At 37.5% G+C, this 16,128-nt stretch overlaps 1 protein-coding gene and 1 long non-coding RNA gene across 4 annotated transcripts in view; both read right to left on the minus strand.

The window, feature by feature from the left end:
• KCNB2 (potassium voltage-gated channel subfamily B member 2) overlaps nucleotides 1-16,128 on the minus strand; it is a 275,180-nt gene that overhangs the window by 86,395 nt on the left and 172,657 nt on the right. The window lies entirely within an intron of this gene.
• Nucleotides 1-16,128, minus strand: part of LOC123363939 — a 75,725-nt gene that overhangs the window by 54,326 nt on the left and 5,271 nt on the right. The window contains exon 3 of one of the 2 annotated variants that reach the window (XR_006576949.1): nucleotides 6,640-6,746. The exons of the other annotated variant lie outside the window; for it this stretch is intronic. This is a non-coding gene — a long non-coding RNA (uncharacterized LOC123363939). Of the gene's footprint in view, nucleotides 1-6,639; nucleotides 6,747-16,128 lie in introns of those variants that run through there. 2 annotated transcript variants of the gene reach the window in all.

Consider the following 16,128-nt stretch of genomic DNA (forward strand, 5'->3'; position numbering starts at 1 on the left):
CTTAAGATCCAACAAAGGAATGAAGGAAGGAATACAAGATAAAAAAAGCACAGAGAAAACCTAGTCCTACTGCAGTCAATGGGAGTTTTGCCTTTGTCTTTGCCATTAGGACCAGAATTTCACTCAAAGTTACTAAGCAGGTATATTTGGCACTGTCCTTATTAGTTCCAGAGTGGATAAAAATAAATGATTTTTAAGAAAAAAATATTTTTAAAAATTTGTTTTTTTTATTTAATTCGGATTTTTTGATCAAATGCTTTTTGAGGAAAAAACATATAAAGATAGGTTTTATTAAGATACATTATAGCTCAAATATCTCATAATGGAATAGGGATTATAAATTCTAATTCTATAGTCTGAGACAATATATGAATATAATGTTTAAGAAAAGTTTTGTAAATGAGTTCCAATAGTTCATGGATTAGGGACCCAATTTTATGGGGTTCCACAGGCTTCTATATAGATTATTTAGGTTCATCTTTCTATCTACCCAATGGGACTCAGTGCTCAGTCTAGAAGATACCAGCAGAGAAGCTTAGTTTTGCAGTTCAGTGGATTTGTGTCTCCAGAGGTAACATGCTTGTTAACAGCAAAAATGTTTTAAATAAATAAATAAATAATATATAGAGCTGAGAAATAACAGACCTCAACTCTATTGTCCCTGTGCAAATTTGTGTACACAAAGTCAGTCAATCCCTTACCTCTCTCTAAAAGTGCAAAGTTTCAAAAAGTTCAATGAATAGAAGATTGTTGGGAGTGGAACAGATCTGGACAAGGAGAAGAAGTCTGGAGATAAATGTGAGAAGCGAGGGACATATGCTTGTTTTGTTAAAATATTATATGTTTGCTGTTGAAGAAAAAAATCCAGAATACTTAACGTTGTTGTTTTAGTTAAATAAAACAATTTAAATGTCTGTCTGGTGATGTTCTCCTCCTAATACAGCATGGCAAGAAAATCCTCCAAATATTAATGATTAACCTGTTGAACTGGAGATAGTTCACCTCCGAATGACTTCATAAATATCTGCTTTAATTACCTTTGGTAAATGAAATAACCAAACAATCATTCATTTTCTGATATAGCTGTAAAACTAATCTGAAAAGTTTTCAAAAGAAATCACTGTTTAAAAATGTATAGTATGTGCCTTCTAAAAATGAAACCTACATCTATCCCTGAGGTGTGAAGAATATGTATTAAGGTTATAACAACCAATCAGAATGCACTTTTATGTAGAAAACTATGATTAAATCGAGTCTTCTTGACTAGTGATTTAAATGACTTAAATCAATTTGATTTAAATCAAATCCACCCTGATTAGTTTCAAGTCTTTTTTTGTTTACTACGTATTATTTGTATTGTTAGTGATTGTGATATAACACTAACTAAATTAAGACTATGAAGAGAGTAAAAAGAACAGGTATGGGTAGTTATCAATGGAACGTAATCCTTTTGCACAGGGATCTATTATTTGTTTAGGTCAACTCTCCCAGCTGAACAGTGACATGTATAGTTGACTTAGCAACACTGTACAAACAGAAGATGTCCCACTGTGGTCCAAAGTACTGCACCGTGTGTAGACAATTAGTTTGATAGCTAAGTCCAGTCAGTGCAGGTTTCTTGTGATGTTACAGTCAATGTCCTGAGATGTGCACATTAAGTACAGTACAGTTTGCCATTCTGCACTCACTTGCCATAAAACTGACCAGAGTGCTCACTGGAACTCCACAAGAGAAGAAGTTTGAAGAGCTTCAAAATGCAGTTGTAATTACTTCACATAAAAGAGAAAATTTACATCAGAGAGTTTAAAAGTGACAGTTATGTAATCATGTGAAATAAAGGGAGACTCTCAGGGTGTTTAATATTTTGTCTGTCACTTGAGCATAATGTGCCACATTCTGATCTGATTTATATGAGGTTAAATCTGGAGTACAGCTATGTAAATGAAATCAAAATATGACCTATTGGTTAGTTATTGAAGGGCTGCTTCTGATTGCTGAAGCTGTACTTTGTTAGGGGAAAAAAGAGAACATATAAACAACTACATGGATTTTGGCAAAAGATAAGTAGAAATGTTCAGCATTTAAGTCATATTTTGAATTTACACAATTTGATATTTCCCTTTAACTAGTAATTGCTTAACTATATTATGCTGTATTTATTATATGAGATTGGCATCATAACATGGGGTTTGATCCTGCTTCCTCTGATGTCAATGGAATTTTACTATTGACTTCAATTGAAATTAGGATTGGACCTTGCATCCTGTAACAGAATACATCTGGTGAAAACCCCCCTACATTATGTATATCAATGGTTCTCAACCAGGGGTATGTGTGCCCCTGGGAGTCCGCAGAAGTCTTCCAGTGGGTACATCAACTCACTTAGGTATTTGCCTAGTTTCACAACAGGCTAAATAAAAAGCATCAGTGAAGTCAGTACAAACTAAAATATCATACAGACAGTGACTTATTCCATGTAGGCTGTTCTATGTACTACACACTGAAATGTAAGTACAATATTTAATATTCCAGTTGATTTATTTTATAATTATATGGTAAAAATGAGAAAGTAGCAATGTTTCAGTACCAGTGTGCTGTGACACTTGTATTTTTATGTCTGATTTTGTAAGCAAGTAGTTTTTAAGTGAGGTGAAACTTGGGGGTACGCAAGACAAATCAGACTCCTTAAAGGAGTACAGTAGTCTGGAAAGGTTGAGAGCCACTGATGTATATTATATGGTTTGTGTAACTGTTTTTAATACACTGTGGAACCCATTCTCCTGTTGAAGTCACTGCAGACACTCCACTGACTTCAGTAATGACAGGGGTAGACATGAAAGCACGACTCAGAATATTTGTAGTGGTTGTGTAGCTACATGATGATATATCGAGTGGGGTGAGAATTGGATTTTTCAATTCCAAAACTGACTGAAAACAAAAAATTCAATTTTCCCACAACATGAAACTCTGGGGAAAAATAGGTTTGGGTTAATCAAAATGTTTCATTTCAATAAAATCAAAATATTGTTCCAATTTTTACTTTATAACATAAAATTTAAAAAATTGAAGGGAAAATTCATTTTATTTTCCATTTTGAAATGGAAAAAATCAAAATGTTCTGTTTTGAAAAGATTAAAATGGAATGTTTCCATCTTATCAAACATTTGTTCAGTGTTTTCTTTCAACACAAATATTTGCTTGAAACATTAAGTTTTTGATTAATTGCAGTAAATTTCCAACTACTTCTAGTGAAATAGAGCTTACACAAAAATTGTATAGTTATTCATAACCTATACAAACAGGCAAAGTGAAATTAGTTTTATTCTTTTTATGTTCATTGTTCAACCCTATTACTGATTTTTCCTTACTCATCTCACAAAATTATTTTGCTTAGTCACAAAAGTATAATCTAGTAGACTGCAGTTTATTTACTGTATGAAGCAGATCAAAGATTAGTACTTTTCTGATTAATACTGTGAGAGTTTAATGTGGTATTATGGTTTTACAATTTCCAGTAACTTGAAGTAAATCAGATCAAACATATTAATCCTAACTATACTTCCCATAAGAACAGCCGTACTGGGTCAGACCAAAGGTCCATCCAGCCCAGTATCCTGTCTACCAGCAGTGGCCAATGCCAGGTGCCCCAGAGGGAGTCAACCTAACAGGTAACGATCAAGTGATCTCTCTCCTGCCATCCATCCCCACCCTCTGACAAACAGAGGCTAGGGACACCATTCCTTACCCATCCTGGCTAATAGCCATTAATGGACTTAACCTCCATGAATTTATCCAGTTCTCTTTTAAATGCTGTTATAGTCCTAACCTTCACAACCTCCTCAGGCAAGGAGTTCCACAAGTTGACTGTGCGCTGTGTGAAGAAGAACTTCCTTTTATTTGTTTTAAACCTGCTGCCTATTAATTTCATTTGGTGGCCCCTAGTTCTTGTATTATGGGAACAAGTAAATAACTTTTCCTTATTTACTTTCTCCACATCACTCATGATTTTATATACCTCTATCATATCCCCTCTTAGTCTCCTCTTTTCCAAGCTGAAAAGTCCTAGCCTCTTTAATCTCTCCTCATATGGGACACGTTCCAAACCCCTAATCATTTTAGTTGCCCTTCTCTGAACCTTTTCTAATGCCAGTATATCTTTTTTGAGATGAGGAGACCACATCTGTACTCAGCATTCAAGATGTGGGGGTGCCGTCAATTTATATAAGGGCAATAAGATATTCTTGGTCTTATTCTCTATCCCCTTTTTAATGATTCCTAACATCCTGTTTGCTTTTTTGACCACCGCTGCACACTGCGTGGACGTCATCAGAGAACTATCCATGATGACTCCAAGATCTTTTTCCTGATTCGGTGTAGCTGAAATAGCCCCCATCATATTGTATGTATAGTTGGGGTTATTTTTTCCAATTTGCATTACTTTAGATTTATCCACATTACATTTCATTTGCCATTTTGTTGCCCAATCACTTAGTTTTGTGAGATCTTTTTGAAGTTCTTCCAATAAATTATCTGCAAATTTTAAAATTTCTCTGTGCTTCTGGGTGATGTGAAAAACATTACCTTCCTTTTAACAGCACTGGAATCAAACAGCTTGTTCATTTTATACTGGACACTGTAAGTTATATGGGTTAGGAGATAAAACCTTTACATAGATTTTCTACACCTTTAAAAGGCACCCAGATCACTTACTGTACAAACAGCTTTTGCCATGTACCTTCTCTAAGCTGAAGACATATTTGTCTTTATAGCCTTCCCCAGTCAGACAGAGAGCAAAACCATTTGGCTCAACTCCTATCTGTTTAAGAAAACAACATAAGAAGCTGTAACCTATTTGTGACTAGAACTCGAATGAATGAATCTAACACAGATGTGACATATACACAAACCCAAGGTGCCAAATGTTCTGTAAAGTAAGACTCAACAAGCATTTTCTGAAGTCATCTTCTTTTAGAGGGAAATGAGATATCAGGAAGAGTGTGGCTGGAGTGAATGTTTAATGGATATATACATTAACTATCTTTAAAATGTTATTCATTGTGCTCTGTTCATCAGTTTGTAAAGGGATCTGTTTTAATTTATAGTACAGTTCCATCTCAGGCCTTACTCTTCTGCCTACATTCACTAGATTATACAATTCACTTATGTGTTCTTCCTGAAGCAGAAGTTTATTTTCCTTACCACCTCTTTGAATGACAATAATCATTACAATTTTTACACATGTATCTTTGCCAAAATACTGCTGACTTGTATAAAGCATAACAACTTATTGGATAGTTCCCAGTGTCTCGTGGTGTGCAATCCAAGGGCATGCTCATGAACATCATTTTTCTCCCTGATAAAGCAGAATACAGTGACCAATACTAGAGATAAAAATGCCATCCAGTTTGATTCATCAAGTGGAATAAAGACCTCTTGCTGAGAAAGCCATTTGAACGTGGGTTAACTGTGACCTATGCTCCTCTACAGTCCTTGGAACATCTGGCCATATGGGCTGTAAGCAGATTAATCCAGTGCTTTGCACTCTCCTCCTTTAAACAGCTTAAAGGTTGCTGTTTAAATAGCACAGCATGCAATTCTTTTTTAAAAAGACCAGCAAATATCCAAAATAACTGGTACCAAATGAACAACCCATTCCAAGGGATATTTTTGGAGGATCTGGGGAGACTAAGCTCATGAAAATTACCATATTTGGAGGATGGGGTGAAGTTTTACTTTATATATCAACATGCAATCTTTCCCAAAGTTGTCAAATCCTATCTAGTGTACATGATTGAATTAGACATAAAACTTCCACTATTCCTGCTTCCTAGAAATGTAATTTACACAACTATAACCTGGTTAACCAGTGGAGCAGTGGTAAAGGGGGTGGGGTGTGCTCTGGTACCACCACTTACTATGGAGGGAGGCATCATGTCTGTATGAGGGGTGCTGGTAGGAATGTGGTGAGCAGTGACTTCAGCTACAGCTTTAAAAAGCAGTAGAGTACACTCTTGTAGCACTGCCTGACCAGCTGATACCTTCTAATGTGCAGAGCCCAGCAAGCCCCATACTTAAACAGACACTCTCTGGGATGGTGGCCTTTGGCACTGACTCGACCTCCTGGCACTCCCCAATGCTTGCAGCCAAGACATGGCTGACTCCCATACAGGATCACTGTTGAGAAGAATGGGGCTCCAGGAACTCTCTCTACTCTATAACTCATCTACTCAGGGCCAACTATAATTGGCTGTCTAGATCCTATTGTAATTTTAGAGGTGGAGTGCATCGACAGATGTTGTGGTGAACTCTTCACCACTGGTTTAGTACGGTTTGATAAATATTAGAGGTGTTCAGAAAATGGTATTTTCCATAAACATTGTTTTTGAAAGAAATGAAAAAAATATTTTTTCAATGAAAAACCAACCCTACCCCCGCAAATGGAAGAATGGTTAGTTGTTTTAGAAGATAGAAAATGTGTCCACTTTTCACTGAAAAAAAGTTTCAAAGAATATAAGTTTTTCCACAAAAATCTTTAAGAAAAAGGCCAATTTTGACAAGGCTCTAATAAATATGAAGGCATTTATTTCTTCCCTTTTATCTCTAGGGTTTAATTTGTCACAGGACAAAACAAAAACCCACCTTTGAATTGCTGATCTTGTGCTCTTGAATTGTGCTTTGTCAATTAGTTCATGTTTGCGTCTGTCACTTTCCTGTCAATTCTTCCCCATGACCACGTTACCCATTAGCTACAATGAAAATGATTTTATTGTTATGTTGGTCTAGTTATTAAACCAGTGTAATTATCTGAGTCTTTCCCTTCTAGGTCTGCATACCAGAACACGCAATTGGTCCACCCGGTTCACGCTCCTTCTAGCAGTGGCTTATACTCTACTTCAGAGAAAGATATAATAAAGACCCACAAAACACCTAGCTAATTATGTGGGGATGGGGAGGTTCTTCTTGACCCCTGCTGGTGATCACTTGTAGCCTGGAGGATGAAAAAAATCTTAGTCATTTGCATAGCTAGAGATGTTAGCAGTGGTCATAAAAGACAATGTTTTAGTTATTGACAAGAAAGGAAAATAGAAAGAATAGCATTAAGTACAGAGGGGCTTGAGCTGCACTAGGAGCATTGCTTGATTAAAGACTGCAGAATTTGGCCTCTTTCCGTTCCTTTGAATTACAGGTATTTCTACCGCCTGGTGACTTTTCGACCTGCCTCCTTTCAGTTATTAAACTCTGGGTATTTGAGAGTCTCTCTTATACTTTTAGTACAACATCCTGGGAGAAATGAAGATGTTGTCAGATAACCCTGGTGACATGCTTTGTAAGAGTACTGGAAAACAGCTTCAGGGAGCTAAAGGTTCATTATCATGCAGAGCAATGCTGCATCTATTTCTCTGCATTACCAATTAATGGGGAAATTATTAGCAGTCAGCACTAAATTAAGAAAAGGAATGATACTTTGATTTAGTTATTGAACTGGTTCCATTAAAAGAGACTCTGTCATTAAGGTGACAATCCTTTTTCCTATTCTGTTGTGCATTCTCTAATAAGGGACCTGAATGAGAGAACAATGTGCCAAAGTGCTCATTTAAAGCTGATTAAAAGAGCATTACTACAGGCAAGGTACTGTTTCAGGGACTACTTCTCATCTCTGGCTGGTATGGTACATGTTGTCTGCTTATAAAGAACTGTGTGCACCAATGAGCCACCTTTAGACTCAAAACTGGCACAAAACATTTTATTTGGCTGACATTCAGTAGCTAGAGGCTATGTACCTCAAACTGCCACCAAGGCAGTGAGTGTGTGAGATCCATTCTGCATCAGGATCCTTTGTTAGACAATTTAGAGTAAAGAGCATGAAAATGCTACAGAAGTGAGCATGCAATTTTTTTTTAAAAATTAAGCATATCTAGTATTTAATTTACACACAAAAATCTCTATTTTCTTATTACGGTTTATTATTACTTATTTATCTCATATAGCACCCGTGCCAAGAGCACCTACAGCTCTGAACAATAGTGTACAAATCTTAAGGACAAAAGAATGCATTCTACCCTTTCAACTACTACTCCTGGTCTTTTCATGCTTGACACAGCAAGAGTGATCCTCTCAACTCAGTAACATGATGGGCTAACTGAGGGCACTATGTGAGATATGGAGAATTAATAGCAGCTACTTTTTCTAAGAGTAGAAATCTTTCTGAAATGTTGAGGTATTAAAATAAACCACAATTCTGCATAGGCAGTCTCTTTGGTGAGGCAAGAGAAAATTATGCACAGTGATGCAAGCAGAGGAAGGGTATTCTCTCAGATGATTGACACCTGGGATGCATCACATGCTCATAAAAACAAAGAGTCTTTCTGTTGGGGGGAAAGGGGGAAAAGGACAGAGGGTCTGATCCTCAGCTAAAGTAAAACTGGCAAAGATCTACTGAAGTAAATGGAGTCATGCTGAGTTACAGCTGCTAAGTATTCAGCCCATAGTCTTTTGGAAACTAAGGTCAAAATCCCAGAAGTTTTCCTGGAGTCTGAGTGCCAGCACTAAATAGATCTTTGGGACTATCATGTGACTGAGGGGGAGGAACTCTCCCCTAGGCCCTGGAGTGGCAGTTATTACAGCCATGAGGCTGTTGTGGGACAAATTCTCTGCTCCCATAACTCCACTGAACTGGACAGACTTAAACCAGCATTGATATTAGCCCAATAGCTAAAGCTCTATGGCTCAACTGTTCCCTCAGAAAGGTGGTTGGTGGAATGAGTGGCAGATCAATATAGCAACAGATACAATGTCCCTTCTTCCACAACAAACCACTGCATTCAACAATTATGGACCATCTGTGCAACCAATCCACCTGACAGAATGGAACTGCACCAGTTTTACTGCATCTGGGGACCTCTAAACCTGTGTGTGTTTAGCAGATGAGGGGGATGGCACGCACAGGATTATCCTTTAAGAGAAGCAGTGATGAACTATAGTTAGTCAGGACTATTTCTTTTTGGAATTCAGTAGTTTTGTATGCGCTGCAGTTGAATTAAGAATGCATCTACTGTTATTTAAGATCCATTTTTACTAAAAGTCTTATCCTGCAATAATTATAGATAAATCTTGTCAATCTTGTGTCTATGCCTATTTATTCCTCAAAAAAAACAACAGGGAAACAAAAGTTTATTCATTCCTTGGGCCTGATTCTTCTCCAGACACTGAATAACTTCACAAGTGGGTTACACTGTTTCCACCCCCATCCCCACTACTGTAAGCGAGAGGCAAATCAGACCACCTGAGCACAAAGCTTCCTAGCCCCTCAGAAATCATGACTTTACATTCCTCTGAACCCCACTGTTTCTTTTTCTGGTTGTAACCACCATCTACCTCTTTTCATTGGTTTCATTGACTGCTCAAGGACATAACAATGAAACCCATGTGGGTTAAAAACTCTGTTATTTCCCCATCTTTCTTCTCATGGTTGTCATTAATATAATCAGGATCAAATTTTGCCCTCGAGATATACTGATAGTTCCCACTAATTAGAATGGCATCCAAAGAGGAAAATAAATAAATAAAAGGACCTTCAAGAGGGAAAGAGACCTGCCACAGCAAATATTTAACTAGAATGTCTATCCTTCTTGTGGTTCCGTGGGTCCTATGACTTATTGCACCATATAATTGCAGTTATACATAAAGGACTAAATCCTATGCTCAAATGTGCAACAGTTAACTTTACAAGATACTGTACTGCTATTCAGAGAGTCAAGATTTGACAACAGTCACCACACAGAATGGGAGCCAAGATGCTGCCTTCTCCCCCTATAGACAAAGTAACTGTGGTTTCTCAGGTACCACTATGTGGTCCTGCTGGCCAGTGCTGACTAACACTGATCACTGTTAATACATGCCGATATATAAAAGAGCAGTATCAAAGCACAAAATGTTCCCAGATCTTCTTGAGTACACCAACTGCTGGAGATGAAATATATGTCCATAAGCTAACTATACATATGCTACTCTGAATAGCCTGAGAAGGTTAATCAGAAATGACTCATGTTGCCTTGGTTAACAAAACCTCATTTAAAGGTACACCGCATGTCATGAGGTTTAGGAACCTCATTATGTGGGCCAGGGCTAAAATTTTCATTTGCTGTTATGGTAGGATCCATATGCCACACAAGATACAAGTATTTTTCATCCACTGCTTGATAAAATTTTGAATATGCGGAGGAAGATAAATCAGCCCCCTATGGGAAATTAGAGCTCTCGAGAAACACTGGACTGGTAATGCATCTTCTTTATTTGTGTTTACAGGAGCTGGTGAGCCTGCTGTTCTTGAGAGAAAGGAATCAAGATTTCCAGGGCTAGCATGAATGGAGAGGGAAATGCTTTCACCTGAAAGGTAAAACCATCAGAATCTGCAGATAAGACACATGCAAAGTGAAGATGAGAGTTAAGTGAATTTGGGCTATTCAAAATTGTGTTAAAAAGGCACCAATAGTATTTTCTACTTTAATATGATTTTTTTCTTTAAGATGTTTTACACAATTTAGATAACAAGTCTTACAATAACCTAGAATTAGAAGTGAGCCATATTATCCCCATTTCATAAACCTGAGGGATTAAGGAACTTGCCCCACCATCCCAAAAGAAGAGCCAGAGCTAATATCCAGAATTAATGAGGTTCCTGACTCTTGATTTTATATTCAGATCACTATAGCTCTGTCAGAGACCAATTCCACTGTGCTCATTAAGACTTTTTAAGCTGATACTTAGTAAATCATCATACACAGAAATTGGTTTTGCTTTACAATTTGTGTCTATAGTAAATTGGATTGGTTTAATGGTTGAGGCTTTGGATTACAGCATTTAAGAAAAAATCATACTGGTGTTTAATTAGATTTTGGGTAAAAATGAGGTCTTCTCTCTGAATGGACAGATCACTCTATTGTATCTAACGCTAAAAACAGTTATCAGTGAGTTAAGCAAGAAAGCAAAGAAGATGGCTTTTTTTTTTAAAACGAGTCCCCCAAATGTCACAGTAAGAATACCAGGCTATTGCAAAACAGGTTGCAAATAAGATTTTTACAAATGGATTTTTTTTTCAAATTACTTAGGTCTTTTCTTTTGCCATTTTATTTTTTACAGCCTTAACTTTTCCCCTAGTGAAAATTCAAAGCAAGACTTTTATTAAGATATAAGGAAGTCAAATAAAATCAAGGTTTTTATGAGGTGTTACCTTCTGATTATCCTGTCATTTGTAGAAGACCTTTAATCCTCAAATGTTGGGGCACATTCTCTATATAAAATTATGTGGACTAAAAGAAATTGATCCTGAGCAACAAAAACAAACTATTTAGCTGCTCAACATCTCTCAGAAGTAGGCCCACAGAGAGCAAAAAGTAAAAGTCTTCCTCGCAAAGCCAATGACCTGATGCTAGTTTTGTAATAGTTCAATTTAACCAAGCTTGTTAAGGAAAGAGCAGAAAGCCTGACATAAAAGTGGTAGCACTGTGTGTTAAGCAGTTAGGAACTGTCATAGACTTGTGTGTTCTTAGTTAATACTAGTGTGCAACTTGTGAGACATGTCTCTGATACTGAGAGATAGTAGAACAATATATTATTCAATGGAATATACTTTTTACAGTTTGGTTTCTACCAAAGAAGTGATGTAACTCTTTTGTGAGGGAAGAATACAGCAGACTACTAACTGATGTGTACTTGTGCTTCTTATTTAATTGGCAGCAGTCTGTCTGAAAAGTTGATAGTGTAAGCACCAAAGCAGTTCAGTTACTATTAGGGCTGTTAATAAATTGCAGTTAACTCATGCGATTAACTCAAAAAAATTAATCATGCTTAATTGCACTTTTAATCACACTGATAAACAATGGCAATGGAAATTTATTAAATATTTTGGATGATTTTCTACATTTTCAAATATATTGATTTCAATTACAACATGGAATACAAAGTGTACAGTGCTTACTTTACATTATAATTTTTACTACAAATATTTGCACAGTAAAAATGATAAACAAAAGAGTATTTTTCAATTCACCTCATACAATACCATAATGCAATCTCTTTATTGTGAAAGTGTAACTTACAAATGTATTTTTTTGTTCATAACTGAACTCAAAAACAAAGTAAAACTTTAGAGCCTACAAGTCCACACAGTCCTACTTCTTGTTCAGCCAGTCCCTCAGACAAACAAGTTTGTTTACATTTACAGGAGATAATGCTGCCCGCTTCTTATTTACAATATCACCTGAAAGTGAGAACAGGTGTTGGCACGGCACTTTTGTAGCCAGCGCTGCAAGATATTTATGCGCCTGATATGCTAAACATTCATATGCCCCTTCATGCTTCAGCCACCATGCCAGAGGTGCTTCCATGCTGATGACACTCGTTAAAAAAATTGTGTAATTAAATTTGTGACTGAACTCCTTGGGGGAGAATAGTATGTCTCCTGCTTTTTTACCTGCATTCTGCCATGTATTTCAAGTTATAGCTTTCTTGGATGATGAGCCAGCACATGTTGTTCATTTTAAGAACACTTTCACAACAGATTTGACAAAATGCAAAGAAGATACCAATGTGAGATTTCTCAAGATAGCTACAGCACTCGACTCAAGGTTTAAGAATCCGAAGTGCCTTCCAAAATCTAAGGTTGAGGTGTGGAGAATACTTTTAGAAGTCTTAAAAGAGCAATACTCTGCTGTGAAAACTACAGAACCTGAACCACCAAAAAAGAAAATCAACCTTCTGCTGGTGGCATCTGACTCAGATGATGAAAGTGAACATGCGTCAGTCTGCACTGCTTTGGATCATTATCGATCAGAACCCCTCATCAGCATGGATGCATGTCCTCTGGAATGGTGGTTGAAGCATGAAGGGACATATGAATCTTTAATGCATCTGGTACATAAATATCTTGCGACACCGGCTACAACAGTGCCATGTGAACAACTGTTCTCACTTTCAGGTGACGTAAATAAGAAACAGGCAGCATTATCTCCTGTAAACGTAAACAAACTTGTTTGTTTGAGTGAGTGACTAAATAAGAAGTAGGGCTGAGTGGACTTGTAGGCTCTAAAGTTTTACATTGTTTTATTTTTGAATGCAGTTATTTTTTGTACAGAATTCTACATTTGTAAGTTCAGCTATCATGATAAAGAGATTGCACTACAGTACTTGTGTGAGATGAATTGAAACATTTCTTTTGTTTTTTTATAGCACAAATATTTGTAATAAAATATAAATATAAAGTGAGCACTGTACACTTTGTGTTGTGTAATTGAAATCAATATATTCCAAAATGTAGAAAACATCCAAAATATTTAAAGAAATGATATTCTATTATTATTTAACAGTGTGATTAATCGTGATTAATTTTTTTAATCGCTTGACAGCCCTACTTAATGCTGCAGCATGACAGATAGTGAGTGGCTAAAAACCTCAAATTCTTGAGCAAAAAATCTTTGCAATAGATATTGCACTATCTGTGCTCTGTATAGGGCCAGTGAATGAAGCCGGTGCACTACTATCACTTGAGGCCTGCTGCATGTTAGTCTTCACATTCCTCTCTCTCAAACACTCTCTTCAGCCTCTGACTTCTTGGTGCAGTGCTGCTCTCCGGTGTGGCCTGTTGATAGTGGCATATTCCCAGCTTGCAATGTTGACGTTGAAAGCTTTATAGTCCCTCTTGCAAATGTCCTTGAACTTGAGCCTAGGTCAACCCAGTGCCTGCTGAAGGTGGTCCAGGGATCAACATCATACAGCAGTATGCTCAGAATGCATGTCTAGTAGCCCCATATCTTGGGAGTTCAATGTTAGTTTCCTGTTATCCCACACAATTTTGGTGAGTTGCCTGAATGTGGCAGCTGACTTTCCAATGAGAGAATTACACCTGTTATCTAGAGATAAGTTCTCTAATACAATTGATCTTAGATAGAAGAACTTGTGCACAACTTCTAGAGTGGTGTTAGCTACTGAAACTTCTGGTGCAGTCAACACACCTTGTGCCATAATTGTCTCCTTTAGGATGATGGTTTGTCCTAATGCATCACAATCTAGCCCAACGCTATTGCAAAGTTTCTAAATCTCCTCTTCACTATTTGTGACGAGCATTGTATTGTTGGTGAAAAGAAGTTGTTTGGCTTTGCTTTTTGCTCATAGATGTGCAACGTTGAAGAATTTCCTATCTGGTCTTTTATGGAGATGTACACCCTCAATGCCAGATGAGAAAGCATGATGAAGCATCAGAGAGAAGGATAGACTAAAGAGTGCTGTTGCCAGAACACGCCCCTGTTTGATATCGCTGTGGATTTTGAAGCTATCAGATTTATCACAATCATACTGGATGGCAGCCTTCATCCCATCATGGAAGGTCTAAATCAAACTGATGAGAAGTGGGGGGCGACCAACTAACTACTGGAAAAGATCCTTTCTTCTGGCCAGGTCAGAAGACCTTGTAAGATCTATAAAGGCCATGCAGAGAAGTCTTTCTTGTTCTTGACATTTTTCTTGTAGTTGCCTTACTATGAAGACTGTGTTGATAACTGATCTACTGGCATGGAACCTGCACTGACTCTCTGGATATAAATGTTCAGCAAGAACTTGCTGTCTTTTGAGACTGACCCATCAGAATTCCTTGCCAGCAACACTAAGTAGAGAGATTCCTTTGTAGTTGTTGCAATCATTCCGATCTCCTTTGTTTTTATACAGCTTTATGATGTTGGCTACTACCTGACACTTTCTCAACAGTGGATTTGATTCAGGTTTTTCTGCCATAGCTTTTGTTCAGCCAAGAACTAGCTGAAAGGCAGCAGTGCCAGGAGTTACTCCTTTGTGGATATTATTTTCCATTCCAGCAAAAACCCCACCACTCAGTGAGTAGTTGCCTTAACTGTATGAGATTTTGTGTTACATGGTACCAGTAGGAGGCCTCACATGCTTGACCTGACCCAGGCCTTTTGTTTATAGACCAGATTATAATATAAAAAGTAAGCATGATTTTGAAAATCTGTAACCTATTAAATTGATATTTGCATAAGTAATTACAAATCCGTGATATAAGCATAAAGTGAATGATCAAACTGCTTGTTGTCTTACTACATTTTATAGGGCTAACAGCTGTCCTATTGTAAGTTGTTTTGTTCTTACATAAAAATTTCTGGTCTATTTGGTCTGTTACAGCCAGCAACTGAACTGTGAGTGGGTGTGGAGCCACTTTGGCCCACATCAATTCCCAGTGGTATCCTGGCTGAATCAACCAAAATGCCTCTGGGAGTGTTAGGAGAACAAATCAGAGAAGGAGCCAAGAAGCCCTTTAAAATACAGCAATCCATGTGTGCCCTTAATCAGCCCTGCTCTATAGCCTAATGGGGCTGAAGTGGGGAACATTATCATCTTGGGAATATTGACAGCACCAGTTAGCTTCAGTCCTTCCAAGCCAAAACCACTGGGACTAGGACTGTGGTTCCCCCTTACAGAAGAAATGCCCAGAGGGGGAAAGAGTCCGTGTGGATGTAGCTGGAATCTATTGTTTTGGCAGGAAATGGATAAACCTTTGCACCAGTAAATCATGTTTCTATAAAGAGTAGTGTCCACATAATTTTATAAACACAAGAGCATTGGAAAGAGGCTGAGGGTAAAATACAAATGGTCAAATGTTCTGTAAATAAACAGAACTAAGCTGGTATCAAGCTGTGCATTAGCCAGCAGTGTAGTGAGAACCTCTTTTCACTGTCTCCTCCTCCTCTTGCATACTGTCGGATACACCTACTTGTTGCATCTTAAAGTGAGTCTGTAAACTCTGTGGGGCAGGGACTATGTATTGTGCATTTGCATGGCACGTAGCACAGTGGGCCACTGATCAGGACAGGGGCCTTTGGGCAATATTGTAACACAAATAATAATAAAGTTAATTTTATAAAAATGATCCATCTGCTGCTTTGGGTGTCAGTAAAATTTTGTAAACAATTACAACCAATGTTTCAACAGGAATGAAATGGAGTGGGAGCAGATTCGGGTGCACGCTAACAGACCTCTCTAACCTCTGCACCCACCCCATGTTTTTAATGGTATGCCCATTTCCATACTCCTACAACAAGAAAAGGTCTCTAATAAAGTCCA

Source organism: Mauremys mutica, chromosome 2 (genome assembly GCF_020497125.1).
Source record: "Mauremys mutica isolate MM-2020 ecotype Southern chromosome 2, ASM2049712v1, whole genome shotgun sequence".
Taxonomy (NCBI): Eukaryota; Metazoa; Chordata; order Testudines; family Geoemydidae; genus Mauremys; species Mauremys mutica.